Below are 21,266 nucleotides of genomic sequence, written 5' to 3' on the forward strand. Positions count from 1 at the left end.
ATCCTGCTGCCATCTTGCCTTCATGGCACCCAGTGAACAACTGGCTCTTACTCCTCCTGAGGCTCCCTTGGACGTGACACGGCGCTTCACTCAGGATTCTCTCTTTATCTTTGGCATTTGACAATTTGACTATAATATGCCCTGGTCTGGGTCTATTTGGGTTTATCCTGTTCGGAGTTTGCGTGTCTTGGATATATATATTCATGTCTTTTGTTCAATTTAGGAAGTTTTCAGCCATTGTTTCTTTGAATTTTCTCTCAGCCCCTTTCTCTTTCTTCTGGGACTCTCAGAATTTGTATATTGGTAGGCTTGATGGTGTCCCACATGCTCCTCAGGCTCTGTTCACTTTTCCACATTCCTTCTTCTTTCTCCTCCTCAGGTTGGATGACTTCAATTGACTAATCTTCAAGTTTGAGGACTCTTTTTCTGCCAGCTCCAATCTGCTATAGAAACCTTCTAAGGAATTTTAAATTTCTTTTTACTGTGGTCTTCAGCTCTGTTTGGTTCCTTTTCATAATTTCCATCTCTCTTGTAATATTTTCTTTGTGTTCATCCATTGTCTTCCCAATTTCCTTTAGTTCTTTGTCCATGTTCTCCTTTAGTTCCTTGAGCATAATTAGGACCATTTTTCAGAAGTTTTTGAACTTCTGCCTTTTATTTGTGTTTTTAGAAATTAGCACAGTCCCTGGCCTCTCAAATTTTATTTCTAGTTTATTTCTGGTTGCTGTGCTTTTATGTTTCTAGATAACCTTCATGAAGCTCACTGTCATGGGTCAGGAACTCGGGTATTTCCAACCATGTCTCTGCTGGGCAAGCCCTAATGCAGTGAAAACATTCACCATTAGCAGCAGTGACTCAAAACGAAAAGCAGGAAATTAAAGTCTTATTATGTAATTATTTCCAAGGTTGACAAATGGATCAAATATTCCAATTAATTGCATAGATTGCAGAAAATGCTTACAAATACTTCATAGAAATTATATTGTATTTCCTAAATTAACAATATTTGGGATAGATGTATCTAAATACTTGAATCCATAAGAAAAGAGACTAGCAGTTACCAGAGGCAAACTACAATTGTGTCTTCACTCTGGGGTATTAAAATGTCTTTTATTAAACATGATTTTTCTGTCACTAAGCTAATGTTAAATGCTGGCAAATCCTGCGTGCGAGGGGCTGTGCCCCCACCCCATGGCACCTCTCCTTTGCCTGTGGACGGACTCCCAGGTAAATCGTAAGTTCACAGGCCTTAAAAGGCCTGAGGAGACAGGTCAGTTCCCATCCAAACAACTTCGAGGCTCTCTAGCCTTGGTGTGAGACAGTGGGTTTCAAAGCAAGATCCCACATGAGGAAAATCTTTGACAGAAGGATTTTGTGAAAAGAATGAACGAAGTGAAATGAGTTATGGGCACCGGCCACCACCATTCCACACATGCACCACTGGGCATCTCCCCCGCCGGGTCCCCTCGGTCTCCAGGGTCCACTGTGGGGGACACGTGTGGAGGCTGTTTTGGTGGGCAGAGGCCTGGGGTGGGGGTGGTAGGGGTCTGCATGTGGTCATCCCAGAGATGACCTGAATTGGGTTAGCCACTCTTCTGGGATGGGCCCAATGTCTCTCGGAGAAAGATTTGACTTTATACCCCATTGGGGCATCCAGTTAGATCAGAGTAAGGTAGAAAACCTTGGAGAATCAGTTATCAGAGCTTATGTTTCTGCAAATGCAGCTACTTAGATGTTTGTACTTTCCCACTGGCTTCTTGCTTGGGAGGTAAAAAGTAACTGAAATGTGGCCTGTGGCAGGACACAGAGGGAAGGAGACCCACAATCCTTGGTGATGTGCGTAACAGAGCCAGACTTCAGAGCTAAAAAGAAGGTAGTCTGGTGACTCAATGCCTAGAATTGTGTCCGCAGGACTGTGTGATCTTGTCAGGGCTCATGAACCCCGTGTCCCTGAGGGTCTCCAGGGCCACGGTGCCATTTGGCCGGATGACCAGGTATATGATGCTGCCGTTGCTGATAGGTGGAGCCAGCCTTGTGGGGTACAGCAGGGCCCTGCACACGATGAGTGGATGACATTGGCATGACAGATGAAGATCTCATACCTTTCCTCCTCCTGCTTGGCATCCTAGAGGATGTAGTTCTGGAATGTGGCCTCAATTCGGGCGCCATCTTCATAATACTACACAGCTTCTGGCTTCCAATGGGATGTGGGCGGGTCTGGTTTGACTGACTGGGGCTCCTTCCCTGAGCAGGTCTGTGCTGACTCTGCAGACTCCTGGCAGGTGTTTGGTTATTTTATCGGCTGTTTCTATTGCTCGGGTCATGGAGGAATGTACAGTTTTATTGAACTTCATCTGCAAGCTTGCAAGTCAGAGACTAGTTAGTTCAGCTTCTTCACCGTCCAGCGGGGTCGTAGTCCGGTCCTTCTCCAGGGAGCCATCCACATGGTACTGGGAGTATCTGGTGAGGAAGATGTGTCCGTGGCCTTGGCTTTGCAGTGGTCCACTCTGGACACCAGTACTTCTCCAGATTCCAGGTTCCTTTTCCACAGGTTGATGAGACACTTGTTTTTGCCTGTCCCAGTTGGGGTCCCAGGCGCTGGGCCGGGCCAGGCCACATGTCCACCACCCAGCCAGGGGGCTCAGCTGCACGAGTCCCTCATCTCTGCCCCTGTGGGCCTTCCCCACAGCCACGGCCCAGGAGAGTATAGCTGCCAAGACCCTGGCCAGCCCGCAGGCCTCCAGCTTCCCATTGTTTAGGTTTAAAGTGTTTATTTCAATCAGTATTATTTAGTTTTAAGAAAAATGTTTAATTTTCCTTTGAAATAAGTAATTTTTTTATTGAAATGTAATATGTTTTGATTTAATTAGTTCGCCATCAACGTGCAGATTTTTGAAGGATTTCTCCTGATAGGACTAATGATTTACAATGATTTCTACTGTTTCTTCTTACCACTAACACTTGTAGCAATAACCGCAAACAGATCTGTTGATGGAATAAATATTTTGCTGTATTTGTGGTGATGGAAACTTATACTTGATATTCTGAGATATTACTATGAAATGTAACTGACTTGTACGGCATTCAGATTTTGAGAATTTTAGTAAAGCAGAAAGATGGGTCTAATGATCATGAAAAGCAAATCCTTGCACTGTGGGAGTCCATTAGTCTTTTTCAGAGATTATTTTTAGTCTTTCCTTCTTTCTCATCAGTAAATAACTGTACATTAGGTATTTTTATTTAGGTTGAAATACTTCAAAATAACATTTATTATTTATTTTCAAAACATATGTTAAAATTTAAAAACCATTCAGTTATGGCAAATGGACCTGTGTTTAAATGTGCATTTATAATTAGTATTAAAGATTTCTCAAACAAAATTGGTTGGAAAACAATAACCCAGAATTTGATATTTGATATGTTGTGTAAGTACTATTTTTTTTATTTTTCGGCCCTTAGGGAATTTAATGAAGTTTTCTAATATTTTCACAAAAAATTTAAAAGACCCTGTTTATGGTTATGTTGCAACTCAACATAATGAATGTGGAACATCATATCTCATCTTTTGGGGGGCGATTTAGACATACACAGACACATATATACACCCTGCTAAATACAAATACGTACTTTTGATTCTGTAAGAGTTTAAAATATAATCTAAAACTTGTTTTGTTCCTCAAGGTAAGATCCCCATCAGATATTTCTGCCCCACGAACCAAGACTTGCTGTGCACCACTGTGGGTTCCACACAATTCCTTCCCTGCTTGCTTTCCATCCCTTTCACTTCCACCAAGGAAAGCACTTCAGAATTTAGGGGTGGGAAGGACATTATTGATAGTTCTAGTTTATATTCAACAGTACTAAACCTAAAACCTTAAAACATTTTACTATCGCTCATATTCAGTCCTTGTAATACTTTATAACAACAGTTGCTTTTTTTAAAAAAATAACTAAATAGTTTTATGAGTGGACAAGTCACTCAGATATGGGAAGGAAGTATAATTTGTCTTTATATTTTTATCTAGTTTTCTAATGTCTGCTGTTTGTTTTCTAATATACTTATTAGCACAAGAATGCATACATGCGATTTATACATCTCCATATTGGGGCTGTGTACATGATTTTTTTTTATCGGTAGGATACAAAATCAAATAATTTGAAGGCCTGTGGTTGAAGAGGGCTGAACTGGGGCTGGTTCCCAATCTTAGCAAACTGGGGAGTGAATCCTTTCTCTTTCTTTTCATTCTGCTGAGACTCATGAAGTATGAAAGCCAGTCTGCTGCACTGCTCTATTTACTTCAGGTGAATTCAAGTCCTGGTACTTGTTTCTTGCTCCATTTCATACCTGCAAGTGAGGCCCTTATGGGGCTGGCTTCCAGGCATCTTGCTAACCTACGAAGGAAATATAAAGGTGTCTGTTCTACTTGGTATAACATTATATCCTTCAGTAAATTGAGGTTGTCCAACCAGTGAGAACTGATTCAAATGTTCTCTCTCAGCCCCGGGAAGCAATTAAACACTAACTAAACATAGCTTAGAAGTTTGGAAAGAGTTATAACAGATAAGTGAAATCATATTTAAGATTTTTATAAGGTTTAGAATTCAAAAACTCCAGGAATTATTACAGTTGATATTTGTTTAAAGTAATAAAGTAGCCCAAATGTTCTTAAACTGTACATTTTAGGTTTTACCAACTGCATCAAAATACTTTGGGAACAGCTGCATCCACATTTCAATTACATGATTATTTCTTGCCCATTCTTCTCTCTCTTTTCTTTTCTGAGTAACTTCTTTCTGATTTGGTTCATGATAGAATTTATCCTCTTCATATTTTGTCCGCTCTCTTTAGGCAAGATCTGCTGTCTCATGCTCAGGTCCAGTAGTCTCTTAATGTGAAACACCCTGTCATTATAAAGGTTCTCAGGAAGCCGCCTTATGGCTTCTTTTACATCTTCATTTTCGGCTGTCATATCATCTCGCATTAACCGCAGTTTATTGAACCCTGAGGCACTGTAATACCATTTTCGAATACCGTCCAGCCACTGGCCTGATGCTGCGACAGCAGAGCGGCTTGCTGTTTTTACCCCAGAGCAAAGTGTTGTTATTTGATTTTAACAAAAGGGAAAAAATGGTTCGTGAAATTATTGTAATCATTATTTTTCTGGAGTAAACTGAATAAAACATAAAATGAAGCTATGCCTCCAACATTTTTGGACTTACATCCCTTAATTAATTTCTCTGCTCTCTATGTCTTGCTTGTTGGAGACACTCTTCGAGTTGTAAATAGCCCTGGCTTGGTAGTCCAAATGAACGAGTGGTCATTGTCATTGCATTGCTATGGCAATTCGCAATTAGTGCAGTAGCTGCTGGCATGCTCCTGGATGAGGGTTTTGATGAACTGACTTGGAAATTGAATATTAAAGCCCTTTTCACAGCTGCTGCATGATTCTGAATACAGACACAGCACCTACTTTTTTTTTTTTTTCTTTCAGGTTTTTACTAATTTATTTGTAGACATTATGCGTCAGTGAATTGTTGGTGGGAAGGTCTCTTTGTTCTCCACTCTATCAAAGGGAAAACAAATTTGGGTTCAAGTAAATATTGGGGCGAGTTGTTTGTGAAAGTTCCAGAAAGTAGTCTTGGAACTGATTTTTCTGTCTATTCTTTTGCTTTAAAAATAAATATCACAAATGTTTGAATAATCAGTAATCTACATAACATCCCTGGGAGATTTTAAGTTATTATTTTTACTTTAAAAATTTTAATACTGTTTTAATCAAGTAACATAGCTCTTTGAAACCAGATATTTTTAAAGGCAGTTGAATAGACAAATTGAAGGATTACTCTCTTAGATACTTTCTGAGTAAAAGGTTATGTGAATATGAATTTCATTGGAAGTTTGGCACCAGACTGAACATGGGTCTAAGCCAAAATTTTCTCTTTAGAAGAGAAAATTATTTAGAAAAATGTTTAGAAGTCCTGAATACTTTTTGGATTAAATAAAAAAAAAAGGTAATCAGGCAGATTAATAGATAATCTATATAAAAAAAAGTTTTAAAATACATGAAAAATGGTATTTATATATGCATGTAGGTAGGTGGCTGTTAACTTTTGGTAAATGTCATTTTAAAAATGGGAGATATAATGAGTTTTTACTCTATCATCAAATTCTCATAAAGGCAGATAATTTAAGCTTTCAAAATGAAAAATATTTTCCAGACGCAGAGCAAGATTAGCGTTAGTGCTACCCTAAAAGATTTTAGGAAAACTTTTTTCTCCTCAAGATAGATTTGAATGTTTATTCTAAACCCTTAATTTTTTTTTTTTTTTAACTGCATGGTACTTTCTTTAAACATGGAAACCCAATGTAATTTTTTTCTAGGAATATGAAAGATTTTACTATGCAGTAAAATTTAGTTTCTATTCTGAATATACTCCTAAGATATTTTAAAGAGCTGACTTTTAAAGTTTATTTTTCTTAACAAACACTCGTATCATTTGTTTCTGGTAATTTTCAAATATATAAAATCAGAAATGCTTTTTAAAATTTTTACTTCTTTGTGTTAGCAAATAATCAGTATTTCTCCCCTTTTATTAGTCTCCATGTTCACAAGCCATGGATATCTTTTGCTTTTTCTTTCTCAAACTACAAAGGAAGAAAACAAGAATTTTAATATTTTTTGTAAATCTGCACTGTAGAAATTTAGATTTCTGTCCAGGGTATTACCCTCTACCTTCAGCTAGGTTGAATTGAAGATTTAGAGATTTTCTGGTTACATGCACCATCTAAGACCGCCTATATATTGTCTTCTAAAAACTTTGTAGGCTTACTTTTGGTTTGTATTTCTTTAACTCTCTTGAAATTAATTTTTGTATATAGTGAGATGTAGGGATTCAATTTCATTTTTTAACATATGGATACCCAGTTGTCCCATCACCATTTTTTAAAAGATCCATCCCTTTTCCTTGATCTACAGTACTTCCTCTGTCATGTATCAAATGTTTGTGTGTCTCATCTTGGACTTCCTCTTCTGTTCTATTGATCTGTCTGTTCCTGTCTATACTGTGTTAATTATAATAGCATTAGATTAAGCTTGGTATGTGGGAGGACAAGTCTTTCATTTCCTCAAGAGTGTTGTGATTACTCTTGGCCCTTTGTTTTTCTTGGCTAACTTGTTCATATTGAAAAGGGTTGTTGACGTTATGGTGTAGGGGAAAGCATCTGGTTGATGTCTATGAAGAGGCTCTTGCCTCTGGGTTTTAGAATTTATCTGTCAATTTATAAATTTCCCTTTTAGTCTCAGTTTGTCAGGTTAAAAAAAACAAACTTGTTGGAATTTTGATCTGGATTGTATCACAGCTATCTCTTTGAAGAGAATTTGTATCACAACTATCTCTTTGAAGAGAATTAACGTCTTTATAACATTGAGCTTTTCGTTTTATTAATTTCCATTCTTGTCTATAGTATTTATTTCCTTTGCTATTTAAAGTTAATCTTGCTGTTATTTTCCTACATTCTTCAGGTAGACATAGCTTATTAGTTTTCAGCTCTTGTTGTTTTCTAATATAAAAATTTAAGGCCAAAATTTCCTTCTTTAAATACTTCTTTTGCTGCATCCCACAATTTTTATTATGTAGTGTTTATTGTTTTTATTCATTTTCAAAAATTTTGTTTCCAGTTGGATTTCTTCTTTGACTATGGATTATATAAAATGCATTTCTTAATTTTTGTTCATATAGTTTGTTTTGTTTAATTTTCATTTTTTAACAAATTTCCTGTGTCTTTGCTTTGAGGTTTGACATCATAGACTGCATTATTTTGGCTCTTTGATATATGCTCAAGACTGTTTTATGAACCAGTCAGTAGATGCCTAGTTTTTAATACATGTTCCTTTTGTGCTTGAAAATAATGTGTATTCTTCACTTGTTGGAGGCAGAGTTCATAAAGTGAATACAGTTACAGTTTAATTGTGTGTTGTTTAAATCTTTTATATTTTTTACTGATCTTGTGTTTCCTGTGTATCAATTACTGATTCAGATATGTAACTAACTCCTGTTGTCATTGTAAATTTGTCTATTTCTTTATATTTTTCTATCAATTTTTGCTTTATATATTTTGAAATCATGTTTTTTTAAAACATTTTTTATTGGGAAATATAGCATATAGAAAAGTATTAACTTTCACAGTGTGATTTAACAAGTAGTTATAGAACAAATTTCATAGAATGTTACGGGTTACAGTTCCACAATTTCAGTTATTTCCTTATTGTGAAATATAACATATACAGAAAAGTGGTAACTTTGAAAGTATGATTTAACGAGTAATTATAGAGTGAATTCAAAGACTGTTAGGGGTTATAGTTCCACCTTTTCAGTTATTTCCTTCTAGCTGTTCTAATACTCTATAGACCAATATATATATATATATATATATATTTATTTATTTATATAACAATTCAGTATTCGACATATATATATATATATTTATTTATTTATATAACAATTCAGTATTCGACCTATATATATATATATATTTATTTATTTATATAACAATTCAGTATTCGACCTATATATATATATATATATATTTATTTATTTATATAACAATTCAGTATTCGACCTATATATATATATATATATATATATATATATATATATATATTTATATAACAATTCAGTATTCGTAATCCTTTCTTAAATCCTAGCTTATATGTTGCTACTCCTCCCTTTCGTTTGATCACTGTCTCAATCTTCAGGGATATCTGAGCAGTGACTGTGCTAACTTGTTCATATTGAAAAGGGGTGTTGACATTATGGTGAAGGGGGAAGCATCTGGTTGATTATGAAGAAGCTGTAGCCTCTGGGTTTTAGGACTTATCTGGCATAGGAACACTCTGGAGGATTTAAGTTTCTGAGAAATAAACTTAGTGAGTGAAACTTTTATAGAATCTCACATAGGGACCTGGGTATTCTTTAGGATTTTCAGGACTATTGTTGGTTAAGGCTTGCCATACTGTGGGCATTTGGAATATCTAGCTGAAGCTTGCATAAGAGTAACCTCCAGGATAGTCTCTTGACTCTATTTGAGATCTCTTAGCCACTGAAATCTTATTTTGTTATCTTTCCCCGTTTTGCTCAAGAAGGCATTCTCAATCCCTTGATGCCCGGGACAGGCTCATTCCGGGGAGTATGTCCCATGTCGCCAGGGAGATTCACTCCCCTGGGAGTCATGTCCCATGTGGTGGTGGTGGTGGTGGGGGAGGTAATGAATTTATTTGCTGAGTTGAGCTTAGAGAGAGAAAGGCCACATCTGAGCATCAAAAGAGGTTCCCTGGAAGTGACTCTTAGGCATAATTATAGGAAGGCTTAGTCTCCCCTTTACAGTCACGAGTTTCACAAGAGCAAGCCTCAAGATCAAGGGCCTGACTTCTTAAATAGGGAGTTCCTAATTTCACATACCATATATTGTGTCCAAGATAAACCATCAGTGTCTCACACCATCTTCACTTGGTTGTACAATCATCACTCTCAATTTTAAACAATTATCATAACCCCAAACACTCCAAGGTTCTTATTAGCCCTTAATTATTTATCCCTAGTATTAGTGGAATACTAGCAAGATATTCCTATTAAATATAGTTCATAGCTTGCAATAGGTTGTTTTTCCCATATACCACTCGGTTGTTAGCTCTTTCTAGCAGTGTCATATGTTAGAAGTATATCATCCAAACATTTATTTATATCTGTAGTGCTAATATGTGAGATACACATATTTAAACAACTCCTTTCAGTCATGTTCGCCTTCCATACAGCACTGATATTTATAATACCGTTAATGAACCATCATCACCCCTATCCATTCCCTTACCCTTAAGTTCAATCTCGTTAACAGGTCTGTACATATCAGGTCATCATTCCCTCTTCTCTAGCTTCTGTGTATCTCTAGGTCTCCTATATTCTACATTATAAGACACTGATTTTACATTATTCAGGGAGTTCACAGTAGTGATAACATACAATAGCTCTCCTTTTATTTCTCACTTATTTCACTCAGCATTATGTCCTCAAGGTTCATCCATGTTGCCATGTTTTAGGACATTGTTTCTTCTTACTGTTGCATAGTATTCTATGGTATGTATAGGCCACATTTTGTTTATCCACTCGACTGTTGAAGGACAGTTGGATTGTTTCTGTCTTTTGGCAATTGTGAAAATGTTGCTGTGAACATTGGTGTGCAAATGGTCTGTTTGTGTCACTACTTTCAGATCTTCTGGTTATATGCCAAGTAGTGGAATTGCTGGATTGTAGGGTAACTCGAAATTTAGTTTTCTGAGGAACCGCCAAACTGTCTTCCACAGCAGCTGTACCATTATACAGTCCCATCAGCAATGATTAAACATTCCAATTTCTCTACATCTTCTCCAGCATTTGTAGTTATCTATTTGTTTAATGGCAGCCATTCTTATTGGTGTGAGATGATATCTCATTGTAGTCTTGATTTGCATCACCTTAATAGCTAGTGAAGATGAACATTTTTTCATGTGTTTTGTAGCCATTGTATTTCCTCTTCAGAAAAATATCTTTTCACTTCTTTTGCCCATTTAATAATTGGTATGTTTGTCCTATTGTCGTTGAGTTGTAGGATTTCTTTATTTATTCTGGATATCAGTCTCTTATCAGATACATGGTTTCCAAATATTTTTTCCCATTGAGTTGGCTGCCTCTTTACCTCTTTGACAAAGTCCATTGAGGCACAGAAGCTTTTGATTTTGAGGAGTTCACATTTATCTGTTTTTTTCTTTTGTTGCTTATGCTTTGGGTGTAAGGTCTTAGAAGCTATGTCCTATTTCTAGGTCTTGAAGATGTTTCCTTATATTATTTTCTAGGAGTTTTATGGTACTGGCTCTTTATTGAGGTCTTTGATCCACTTTGAGTTAACTTTTTTATAGGGTGTGAGGTAGGGGTCCTTTTTCTTTCTTTTGGCTATGGATATCCAGTTTTTCCAGCCCAATTTGTTGAAGAGACTGTTCTGTCCCAGGTTAGTGGGTTTGGGAGCCTTGTCAAAAGTCAGTTGACCGTAGATGTGGGGGTGTGTTTCTGAACTCTTGATTCAATTCCATTGATCAATATGTTTAGCTTTGTGCCTATAGCATGCTGATTTGACCATTGTGGCTTCATAGTAGGCTTTAAAGTCAGGAAGTGTAACTCCTACCCCTTCAGTCTTCTTTTTAAGATTGTTTTTGGCTTTCGAGGCCCATTTCCCTTCCAAATAAATTTGATAACTAGCTTTTCCAAGTCTGCAAATTGGGTTGTTGGAATTTTGATTGGACTTGAATTGAATCTGTAGATCAGTTTGCGTAGAATTAACATCTTAATGATGTTTATCCTTCCTGTCCATTAACACGGACTATCTTTCCCTCTATTTAAGTCCTCTTTGATTTCTTTCAGTGAAGTTTTGTAATGTTTCTGTGTAGAGTTTTTTACATCCTTGGTTACATTTATTCCTAGATACTTGATTATTTTAATTGCTGTTGTAAATGGAAATTTTTTCTTTATTGCGTCTTCAGTTAGATCATTACTAGTGTACAGGAACATTACTGACTTTTGTGCATTAATCTTGTGTCCTGCCACTTGACAAAATTTGTTTATTGGCTCAAGTAGCTTTGTTGTGATTTTCTCAGGATTTTCCAAATACAGGATCATATCATCTTCAAATAATGACAGTTTTACTTCTTCACTTCCAATTTGGATGCCTTTTATTTCTTTTTCTTGCCTGATTGCTCTGGGAGAACTTCTGGCAGAATGTTTGATAATAGTGGTGACAGTGGGCATCCTTGTCTTGTTCCCGATCTCAGGGGGAAGGCTTTCAGTCTCTCACTGTTGAGTCTCTCACAATGTTGGTGGTAGGTTTTTTGCATATGTCCTTTATCATATTGAGGAGGTTTCCTTCAATTCCTACCTTTTGCAGTGTTTTTATCAAAAAAGAATGCTGAATTTTGTCACATGCTTTTTCGGCATCTATTGAGATGATCGTTTGATTTTTACCTTTTGATTTGTTAATGTGTTGTTTTACATTGATTTATTTTCTTATGTTGAACCACCCTTGCGTGCCTGGAATGAATTTGGATTTGATTGGCAAGTATTTTGTTGAGGATTTTTGTATCTATTTTCATTAGGAAGATTGGTAGTTTTCCTTTCTTGTAGTGTCTTTATTTGGTTTTGGTGTTGGAGTGATATTAGCTTCATAAAATGAGTTAGTGTTCCTTTTTCTTCAGTTTTTTGACAGAGTTTGAGCAGGAATGATGTCTATTTTTGGAAAGTTTGGTGAAATTTCAATGTGAAATCATCTGGCCCTGGTAAAATGTCAATGTGAAGTCATCTGGCCCTGGGCTTTTCTTTTTAGGAAGATTTTTGTTGACTTATTGGATCTCTTTACTTGTGATTGGTTTGTTGAGGTCTTCTGTTTATTCTCTGATCAGTCTGGTTGTTCATGTGTTTCTAGGAAATTGTCCATTTCCTCTAAGTTGTTTAGTTTTTTGGTGTACAGTTGTTCATAGTATCCTTTTATGATTTTAAAGATTTCTTTGGGATCCATAGTAATGACCCTGTTCTCATTTCTGATTTTATTTGGGTCTTCTCTCTTTTTGAATTTGTCTGTGTGGCTAAGGGTTTGTCAATCTTGTTGATCTTCTCAAAAAACCTTCTTTGGGTTTTATTTATTCTATTTTTTTTTTTGTTCTTCAGATCATTTATTTCTGTTTTAACCTTTGTTATTTCATTTGTTCTACTTGCTTTAGGGTTAGTTTGCTCTTCATTCTACAGCTTCTTCAGTTGATCAGTTAGGTCTTTGGTTTTACCTCTTTCTTCCTTTTTAATGTATGCATTTAGAGCTATAAATTTTCCTCTTAGCACTGCCTTTGTTGCATCCCAAAGTTATTGATTTCTTGTGTTCTCATTTTCATTCGTCTCTAGATACTTACCAATTTCTCTTGCAGTTTCTTCTTTGACTCACTAATTTTTTAGAGGTGTGTTGTTTAACCTCTGGTATTTGTGGAAGTTCTAGTTAATTGGTGGTTATTGATTTCCAGCTGCAGTCTATTGTGGTCCGAGAATGTACTTTGAATTGTTTCATGCTTTTTAAATTTGTTGAGACTTGTTTTGTCCTCCCAGCATGTGATCTAACCTGAAGAACATTCCGTGAGCAGTATAGAAGAATGTGTATCCTGGTAATTTGACATGGAAAGATGTTTATATGTTTGTTAAATCTGTGTCATTTATCATGTTGTTTGTGTTCTCAGTTTCCTTATTGGTCCTCCATCTAGTTCTGTCTATAGAAAGAGTAGTGTACTAAAGTCTCCCAGTATTATAATAGAAATGTCTATTGTTCCCTTCTGTTTGCCAGTGTTTTTCTCATGTACTTTGGAGTTCCTTGATTGGGTGCATAAACATTTATGATTGTTATTTCTTCTTGGCAGTTGTCCCTTTTATTAATATGTAGTGTCCTTCTTTGTCTCATGACATCTTTGCATTTAAAGTCTATTTTTTCTGATACTAGTATAACTACCCCTTTTTTCTTTTGGTTACAGCTTGCATGGCATATTTTTTCCATCCTTTCACATTCAGTCTCTTTGTGTTGCTGGGTCTAAGGTGAGTCTCTTGTAAATAGCATATGAATGGATCATACTTTTTAATCCATTCTCAAGTCTGTATTTTTTATTTGGAGAGTTTAATCTATTCACATTCAAAGGTATTTTGGTTTTTATTAGATCTATTTTCCCCCCTTTGTCTCTCTTTTCCCTTCAAGTTACTCCTACAAATAATCTTCAGTTCTGTGCCCTTCTCTAGACCTCCCTCTCTTTTTTTTTTCAGCTGGTAGAACTCTCCTTTAGTATTTCTTGCAGGGCAGGTCTCTTGTTAACAAATTCTCTCTCAACATTTGTTTGTGAAAAATTTAAATTCTCCCTCACTTTTGAAGGAGAGCTTTGCCAGAGAAAGAATTTTTTGGCTGGCAGTTTTTCTCTATGAGGATCTTAAATATGTCATACCACTGCCTTCCCACTTCCATGGTATATGCTGAGTCATCAGTTCTTATATGGTTTCCCTTGTATGTGGTGAATTGCTTCTCTCTTGCTGCTTTCAAGACTTTCTCCTCTTCAGCATTTGAAAGTGTAATCAGTATATATCTCAGAGTGGGTCTATTTGGAGTTCATTGGGTTTCTTTGATATGCATATTTCTGTCTTTCATGAGGGTTGTGAGGTTTTCCCCAACTATTTTCTCAAATACTCTTCCTAGCACTTTATTTGTGTCTTCTCCTTCCAGGACATCAATGATTCTTATATTTGTGCTCTTCAGGTTGTCCATCATTTCCCTGAGATCCATTTCAAATTTTTAAATTTTTTTCACAATTAATTCTTTTGGACATTTGCATTCAATTGTCTGTCCTCCATTTCACATATTCTTTCTTCTGCCTCTTCATATCTGCTGTTGTGTGTCTCTGGTGTATTTTTAATTTGATCTGCAATCTCTTATTTCCATAAGAGCTACTGTTTTTCTATTTACTCTTACACATTCTTCTTTATGCTTTTCTAGAGTCTTGATGTCCTTTATGTCTTTAGCCAACCCACTGATATTGTTTTAGAGATTTGTGTGTACTTCTTTGATTAATTGCTCCAATTTCTGTCTTCTCCAGCTTTTTAATTTGGTCATTTGGCTTTCTCATATCTTCTTGGACCTTCACATGATTTGTGATTTTATGTTGACTTCGGGGCTTTTGCTTGTCTTGATAAGGTTATTTTGGGAAATGCAGGATAATTTTGACATTTATATAAAATTTAGCAGAGCCACAGGTTGCTAGAGTGCACTTTCCGTGTTATCCCAGCAGATGGAGCTCTTGAGCTACCTCTTCCCCTCATGCCCGCTTCTTCCTGACAGTGGCTGCATTCTGGTCAGTGTCCAAGCCAGGTGGACATCCAATCAGCACAGCAGTTCTCTGTGTGCACTGGGTACTGCCAGCCTTTGGGATTGGGGGATGGACCCTGTGTAGTTCTGCAGAGAGTCCACTTAAGGATTAATGTCAGCTATTTTGTGTCAAAGCTGGGCTCTGTTGACTGTGTCAGAACTGCCACTGATTCCACAAGTACAATTAAAAGATGTTTATAAGCCATGGAGAGTGTTGCAGGGTTCATTTTAATCATCTTTTTCTAAAACCAGCTTTAAAGTGATGATATTATGCTTTTCACAGTCACCTAGCTTGTTCATTTATTATTTGTCTTATCACCTGGAGTGTATTTTAAGAGTGCTGTTGAGCCCTAGATATGGCATCTTGCTTATTTCCCTTCATAGATTTTACAGACCTATATACTCTGTTTAGCCCCTGCAGGAGAAAACAGTTTATAAAATGTTTACCTTGATTGGTGCCTACCATTTGAAGGGATCAATTAAATAATCTTCAATATATATACATATATGTATATATACATATATATATATATATATATATACACATATATATGGTATATTGAAGAACAAAACATGTAATTATGTCTAATAATTTTAGTTGCCTGCTAAAGAAAACCTAAACATCTTACATCTTTATGTTCCTTTTCATCCTTAGTGAGACCTAGCTTTATTAAAATCATATGATGTAGAACTAGAGCTTCTGAAACCGGTTTGTTTTATTTTAGTAGGCTGCTTTTAATTATTGCTGTTGCTCTTCAGCAAACTTTTCCATTTTCTATTTTAAATGAACCTTGTAAGATAAGTGCAGAATGTTCTCCTTATTTTATAATAGTAAAATAAAGTAAAAGGAAGTAAAAGCTGACTGGCTGTGCTTCTCATAAAACCATTTTAAAATTTACTATTTGTAGATTCCTGTGATTTCCCTGGATTATCAGTGAAGAATCTGGGAAAGTGTTATGTGTCATTCTTTTGAATCTTAAGAAATATGATTTTTTTCTCCGCAGTTTTACTTGATTCTTGAGTTAGAGACTTTCATATGCCTTAGGTACAAAGATTATATCAGAAAAGGTTGGGAAAGATAATATCTTTGGTGGGTAGCTTATGTGATTTTGCCACTTAAAAAAAACTCAAAGGCCAGGGTCATTCTAAGTTTTAGAAACACAGGAAATCATTAATACAGATCTTTGCTAATGAGGGTGGACATTATGTTGCTTTGAATCTACGCCTCTTTGGATGTTGAAAAAGTAAATAGAAATTTTTTGTTTAATAATTATACAGGCATAGTGTTTCAACCAAGTAAAATGTTTGGCTGTTGTTACCAAGTGCTAGAACAGAAAAAGACGTGTTAATGCTTTAAAATAGTTATCAGACAAAGCAAGAAATTCTGTGTAACCCAGCAAAAAGGCATTAGAATTGGGAATAGATGGGACCAAAGGAAGAATGGTTGAATAAATACTGAGTGGTCATCTTATTCAGGTGGATTTCTGTCTTCCAAATAAGATGAGGGGCAGGTCCTCTGAGCCTTTTATACTGAAATTTACCTATCCTTAAAGGGTTGTTGCTTTTGTTGTTAATTCTGGAATTTGTTTAAAGGTTGTTTCAAAAATAGTATATGGGTGTTTATCTTCTGAAACTTTATCTACATGAAGAATGGCTTTCTCATTTGAGGAACCTCCTCACAACTGAAAGACAACTTGGCAGAGTATAAAATACTTGGATCGCAACATTTCCCCTCTTATTTCTGCAATTGTTGCTATGTGGTGTTTCATATTGCCTAATTTTTATTACTTTGTTGGTAAGTTGTTTTTACTTTCTGCCTAATTTCTGTTAGCCTTACAAATAAAAAAATTTTCCAGGATGTGTCTTACTTACCACCTACCTTCCCACCCATTTATTTATCTTAGAATGGTTTCTTTTGCTTTTTCAACAGTATCTTCTATCATTTTAATTTCATGAATGGAGAGTATCTCAGATTGATATTCTACACTTCTGATTCCAATTTCATGCAGCTTCGTTTCTCTTCTACCTCCAATATTCTGTTTGCTTCTGTTATTATTTATTCTGCTATTACATTTTTAGTGTCCTTGCCGTTCTTCCTTATCTTACTCATTCCCTACCTTGTCTCATTCTGTTTTCTTTTTAATCAAGCCAATTCCCTCTGTTTCTGTTTTATTTTAAGCAAGACCAGATCTTCTTATACATACTGAAAAATAGCTTAAAAACTGGAGGGAGAAGGGGTATGTTCACTTATTATTCTGCTACTTTAGTATTTCCTTTAGTAGTTCCTCTTACTTTATTTCTCAACCCTTTATATGCATTGGATATAATTTCTATCCAAACTGTAGCCTGAGCTTTTCTTATTCTATACACAATTTTTGTGCTTCTCATCTGTACCTATTTAATTAAAATCTGTTCAGGTGAGTCATAGCTTCTTAGCTCCTATTTAGGTCCACATCATTTGTTGTCCTTAGATGTCACGTAGAGTTAAGTATGACAAAGCACTACTTATCTTCCTGTTTGCTAATTTCAGTACTTTTTGGGAAAGTGTATTGATTTCTTTCTAAACCTTTGTGTGGTTGCAAATGAGAAGTTAGGATTTAGGGGATGCTTACCGAATCATTATATAGATATTCCTTTCCACTTTCTGGTATATTAGGGGGAAATACCTGAAATCTCTGAAATGTAATTCATCTGCCTTTATCTCTGGTAATGATTATTTAGCCTTTATCTTGTGCCTTTGTGATTGTAAAAACCTTGTGACTGACCCTCACTTGTACCCCTTTTATCCAGTTTTTCAACTTCAGAGTCTTATGATCACTAAAGACAGCCCCTAATGTTTATTAATGAAGGGCCTTGAGTCAGCCCAGAACTAACCCACCCCAATTCCAAAGTTATCTTGATAAATGAAGCTGAGTAGAACCAAAATGGGCCCCCTGACATGTGTAGTAGCTTAAACTTTAATAATACTAAAAATCACAAGTAAGCATGTAATCAGTCTGCGCATGCTCAATAATTAGATCACCTCTCATTACATCACCTAGAGCCATTGTGCTTATTGTTCCAAAACCTGCCCATGTTTTGATACTACAAAACTATTAGAACTATTGCAGTTCCGAGAGACAGATTTTTAGATCCATGGACCCTCTGAGCTCTTGCTTTGCACCTAGCAATAAACTCTTTCTTTCTTGGAAACCCCACTGTCTCGGGAATTGATCATTTGATTACATAAGGCAGAGAATCCATCACTTTTGATTGGTATCACATTCCCTTTGTCAGATGTAAAAGCTTACTGCTTATGCTTTTGTAGCATTTCAAATGACTATCTTTCCCTTATATTATAATCTCTAAACTTTGGTTTAGGAAATTTCTTATATACCTATTGATTTTTTTTGCCATCACTTACCATCAAGAAATTTTTTCCTTCTCTTCTCTTCTCCTGCCCTCTTCCATCTGTGTATTCCCGGAACACTTCTTTCTTCTTTCTGCTCTTTATGATACATTTTTCTTCTTTATGACTAAACTCAAAGTTAATTTAATTCATGAATATTCTCTCAAGAATCAGAACTTAAATTGTTATTTTAAATGATTTTGTGCTATGGGTTGCCATATGGTATCCAGGTTTTTGTATGTGGCTATGTAGGGGTGTGTTTTTTTGGCTGTTTTCTTTGGCCTGCAGAGTAGGTTAACTATGCAAATGGCACCTTAGTTGTTTTACAGCTTAATACCTAATATCTTTAGTGCACTTCCTGTATTTATGGTACCTACCTACCCTATGGAAGAAGTTTGAGACCGTCTTTTGGAAAAGAATATTTAAAGAGAAGGAAAATGTTCACAATATAGTGAGCAAAAGCTACAAACTTGTAGAAAAAATACTGAAAGTTATAACCAAATTTAAATGATGGTTATCAGTAGGTAGTGTGATTATGGGTGATTTATGTCTAGGCCTGTGTTTGATACTTAGCAAGTTATAGTACGTAAGATAGGCGAGACGTGATCATCCCAGTTACGAACTTCTGGTCCTGCTTGGAGAAACAGTGTGATACAGACTGTACTGTGTATGTTTACCAACAAAGGACAGGGGCCAGCTGATAGAGTGTTCTTAAGTGTAGTATAAAGGGAGAGGTCATTTTTGTCCCAGAGAAACTGGCTGTAGGAGGAAATGCTAATGACATGTTTGTAATGCTTTGTTAACACTCTTTAATACTAGAGAACATTAAGTGTTAGTTATCCCCATAGATACAAACTTTCCCTTAACCTGGCTGTTCTGTTATAGGTATTTTGCATTATATATATTTTCTTTACTTTGGGGATTTTTGTACTTTGAAGTTATCCAGCAGTTTTTATGATAGTCTTAAGCCTTATTGTTAGGGAAAATTAAAAACTGTACTCTAAGATAACAACTCAGTAACTGTAGAGACTGGACTTTTTGGAAGAACACAGACACATGGGTCCTGGCCAGGGAAGTCAAATGGAAACAACTACAGTGAGGGATACTCTTTTTTAGACAGATTCTACTTTTTATTAAAACCTTTTTTTTTTTTACAGATCATGCAGCAGTAGTTTACAAAGTGAAATTAGGACATCATAATCCTTGTTCAGATAGCACTATTATTAAAAGGTAGCTTCATGTGCTTCTAAGAAGCTAATTAGTTGCTGCCTGGCTTATCATGCTGAGCGGCTGCTGTGATTCATAGGCATTTACCCATCTCAACAGGATTTTCTAATGCTATTTGGTTTTGACATTATTTATACTTCTGACTCAGGCCTTTAAAAGGGCTTCCAGCTGTTATTGAAAGCCAACTTTTGCGAGTGTTTTCTGCTGTACCAGTTTGGCAGCACAGTTGTGTGTGTGTGTGTGTGTGTGTGTGTGTGAGAGAGAGAGAGAGAGAGAGAGAGAGAGAGAGAGAGAGAGAGAGGGAGAGAGAGAGAGGGAGAGAGAGACTGAGAATTGGGTTGTCCTGCAGAGTATGAAGTGCAGCTTTTTGGTGAAAAACTCCTCAAGCTGAGCATGATGATGATTTTCATTGACGCAGACCTTATATTTTGTAAGAAATCAAACTTTTTAACAATGTTCAGAACAATACCATCATAGATTTTTTGTGGCTGTTTGCCCTAATAAGCTGTTCATAGGAACATGTTCTACATTCCTTGTGTTAATTTCAATTCAGGAGTTGGTATGGACAATTAAGAATTTGTCCTTTCTTTATCAAACATTTATTATTATTTAGTTAATTTATTGGAATAGAGAAGAACCAAAACTCTTCAGGGAACTCCCCTGAAATACAAATAATCATTAATTATATCCATTTATGAAGCTCCTAACTCTTAATTTTCTCTTAATTTTGGGCATTTTACATCTTCATCTTTGGTTTATGATACCAGAGTAAACAAGTGATACTTGTTACATTTTGTTTCTTTATAATAGATTTTAGGTTGAATAACAAGGCAGTTCTTGCTTGTTTAGTTGAATGTTCCTGTGATTTGTTAAAACTGAGGGTTGAATTGTATAAATGCAAAATAGTGATTTAAAACAGACCCTTAAGTTAGGCATTATTGTTTAAATGTCCTTCATCAAAACAGTGAGCTTTGTTTAGGGACAGAATTCCATTTGTTTCTCCAAAGTAGGCAAGAGATTTTGGGCTCATATAGCCTCAATGCACTAATTTTTTCAGTAGTGGGCTTCATGTATAGAAATCCATAAATTATGGTTTGTATGGGTTGTCTTTATTGCATATCCTGGTAAATTAACAGGTTCTGCACTTAACATATGCATGTTGGACAGATACAAATAAAGTGAGTGTGTAGCCTGCTCTTCTTCCTCATCATCAACATTTTTCTATAGTTCTCCAGTTTTATAAGCAGTTTTATGGATTTAAACTTGATAGCTCAAAATTGTCCCATTAATCATATTCATTTCTCATTTTTCCTTCTATTTGGCCCAGGCTCGTTAGCATGACCCCTGGTGGCAGTAAGTCACATAGCAGGCAGTAGGGGCCAGGGAGAGAGGAAACCTTCCTGCCTCTAGAAGTTCATGTGGGGTAGCTGATAATAGAGCTAAAAGTAAAATGTTCTGAGAAATTTCAGAAGGATCACAGTTGTATACAGAAGCATGGCACCTTGAGTGGTATGTTACATGGTCAGATTACACTAGACAGTTTATTTAGCAAAAGTTAGGGGACCTGAATCACTGAGACTTGGGCATTAACTTGCTATATGACCTTCTTAAGTTCTGTTTACCTGTCATAAGGGGGCAATGAATGAGGCCTGTTCCACCTGCCTATTAATAGAATGACCCTACATGATAATA

At 36.0% G+C, this 21,266-nt stretch overlaps 1 protein-coding gene and 2 pseudogenes across 1 annotated transcript in view; 1 reads left to right on the plus strand and 2 right to left on the minus strand.

Annotated features, from left to right (window-relative positions):
- The window catches only part of SLC2A13 (solute carrier family 2 member 13), a 388,263-nt gene that overhangs the window by 60,362 nt on the left and 306,635 nt on the right, over positions 1-21,266 (plus strand). The gene's annotated exons all lie outside the window — the stretch shown is intronic.
- LOC119541579 lies at positions 1,887-4,102 on the minus strand (annotated as a pseudogene).
- On the minus strand, positions 4,681-9,902 carry LOC119541580 (annotated as a pseudogene).

The sequence above is a fragment of the Choloepus didactylus genome, chromosome 8, assembly GCF_015220235.1.
Source record: "Choloepus didactylus isolate mChoDid1 chromosome 8, mChoDid1.pri, whole genome shotgun sequence".
NCBI classification, from domain to species: Eukaryota; Metazoa; Chordata; class Mammalia; order Pilosa; family Megalonychidae; genus Choloepus; species Choloepus didactylus.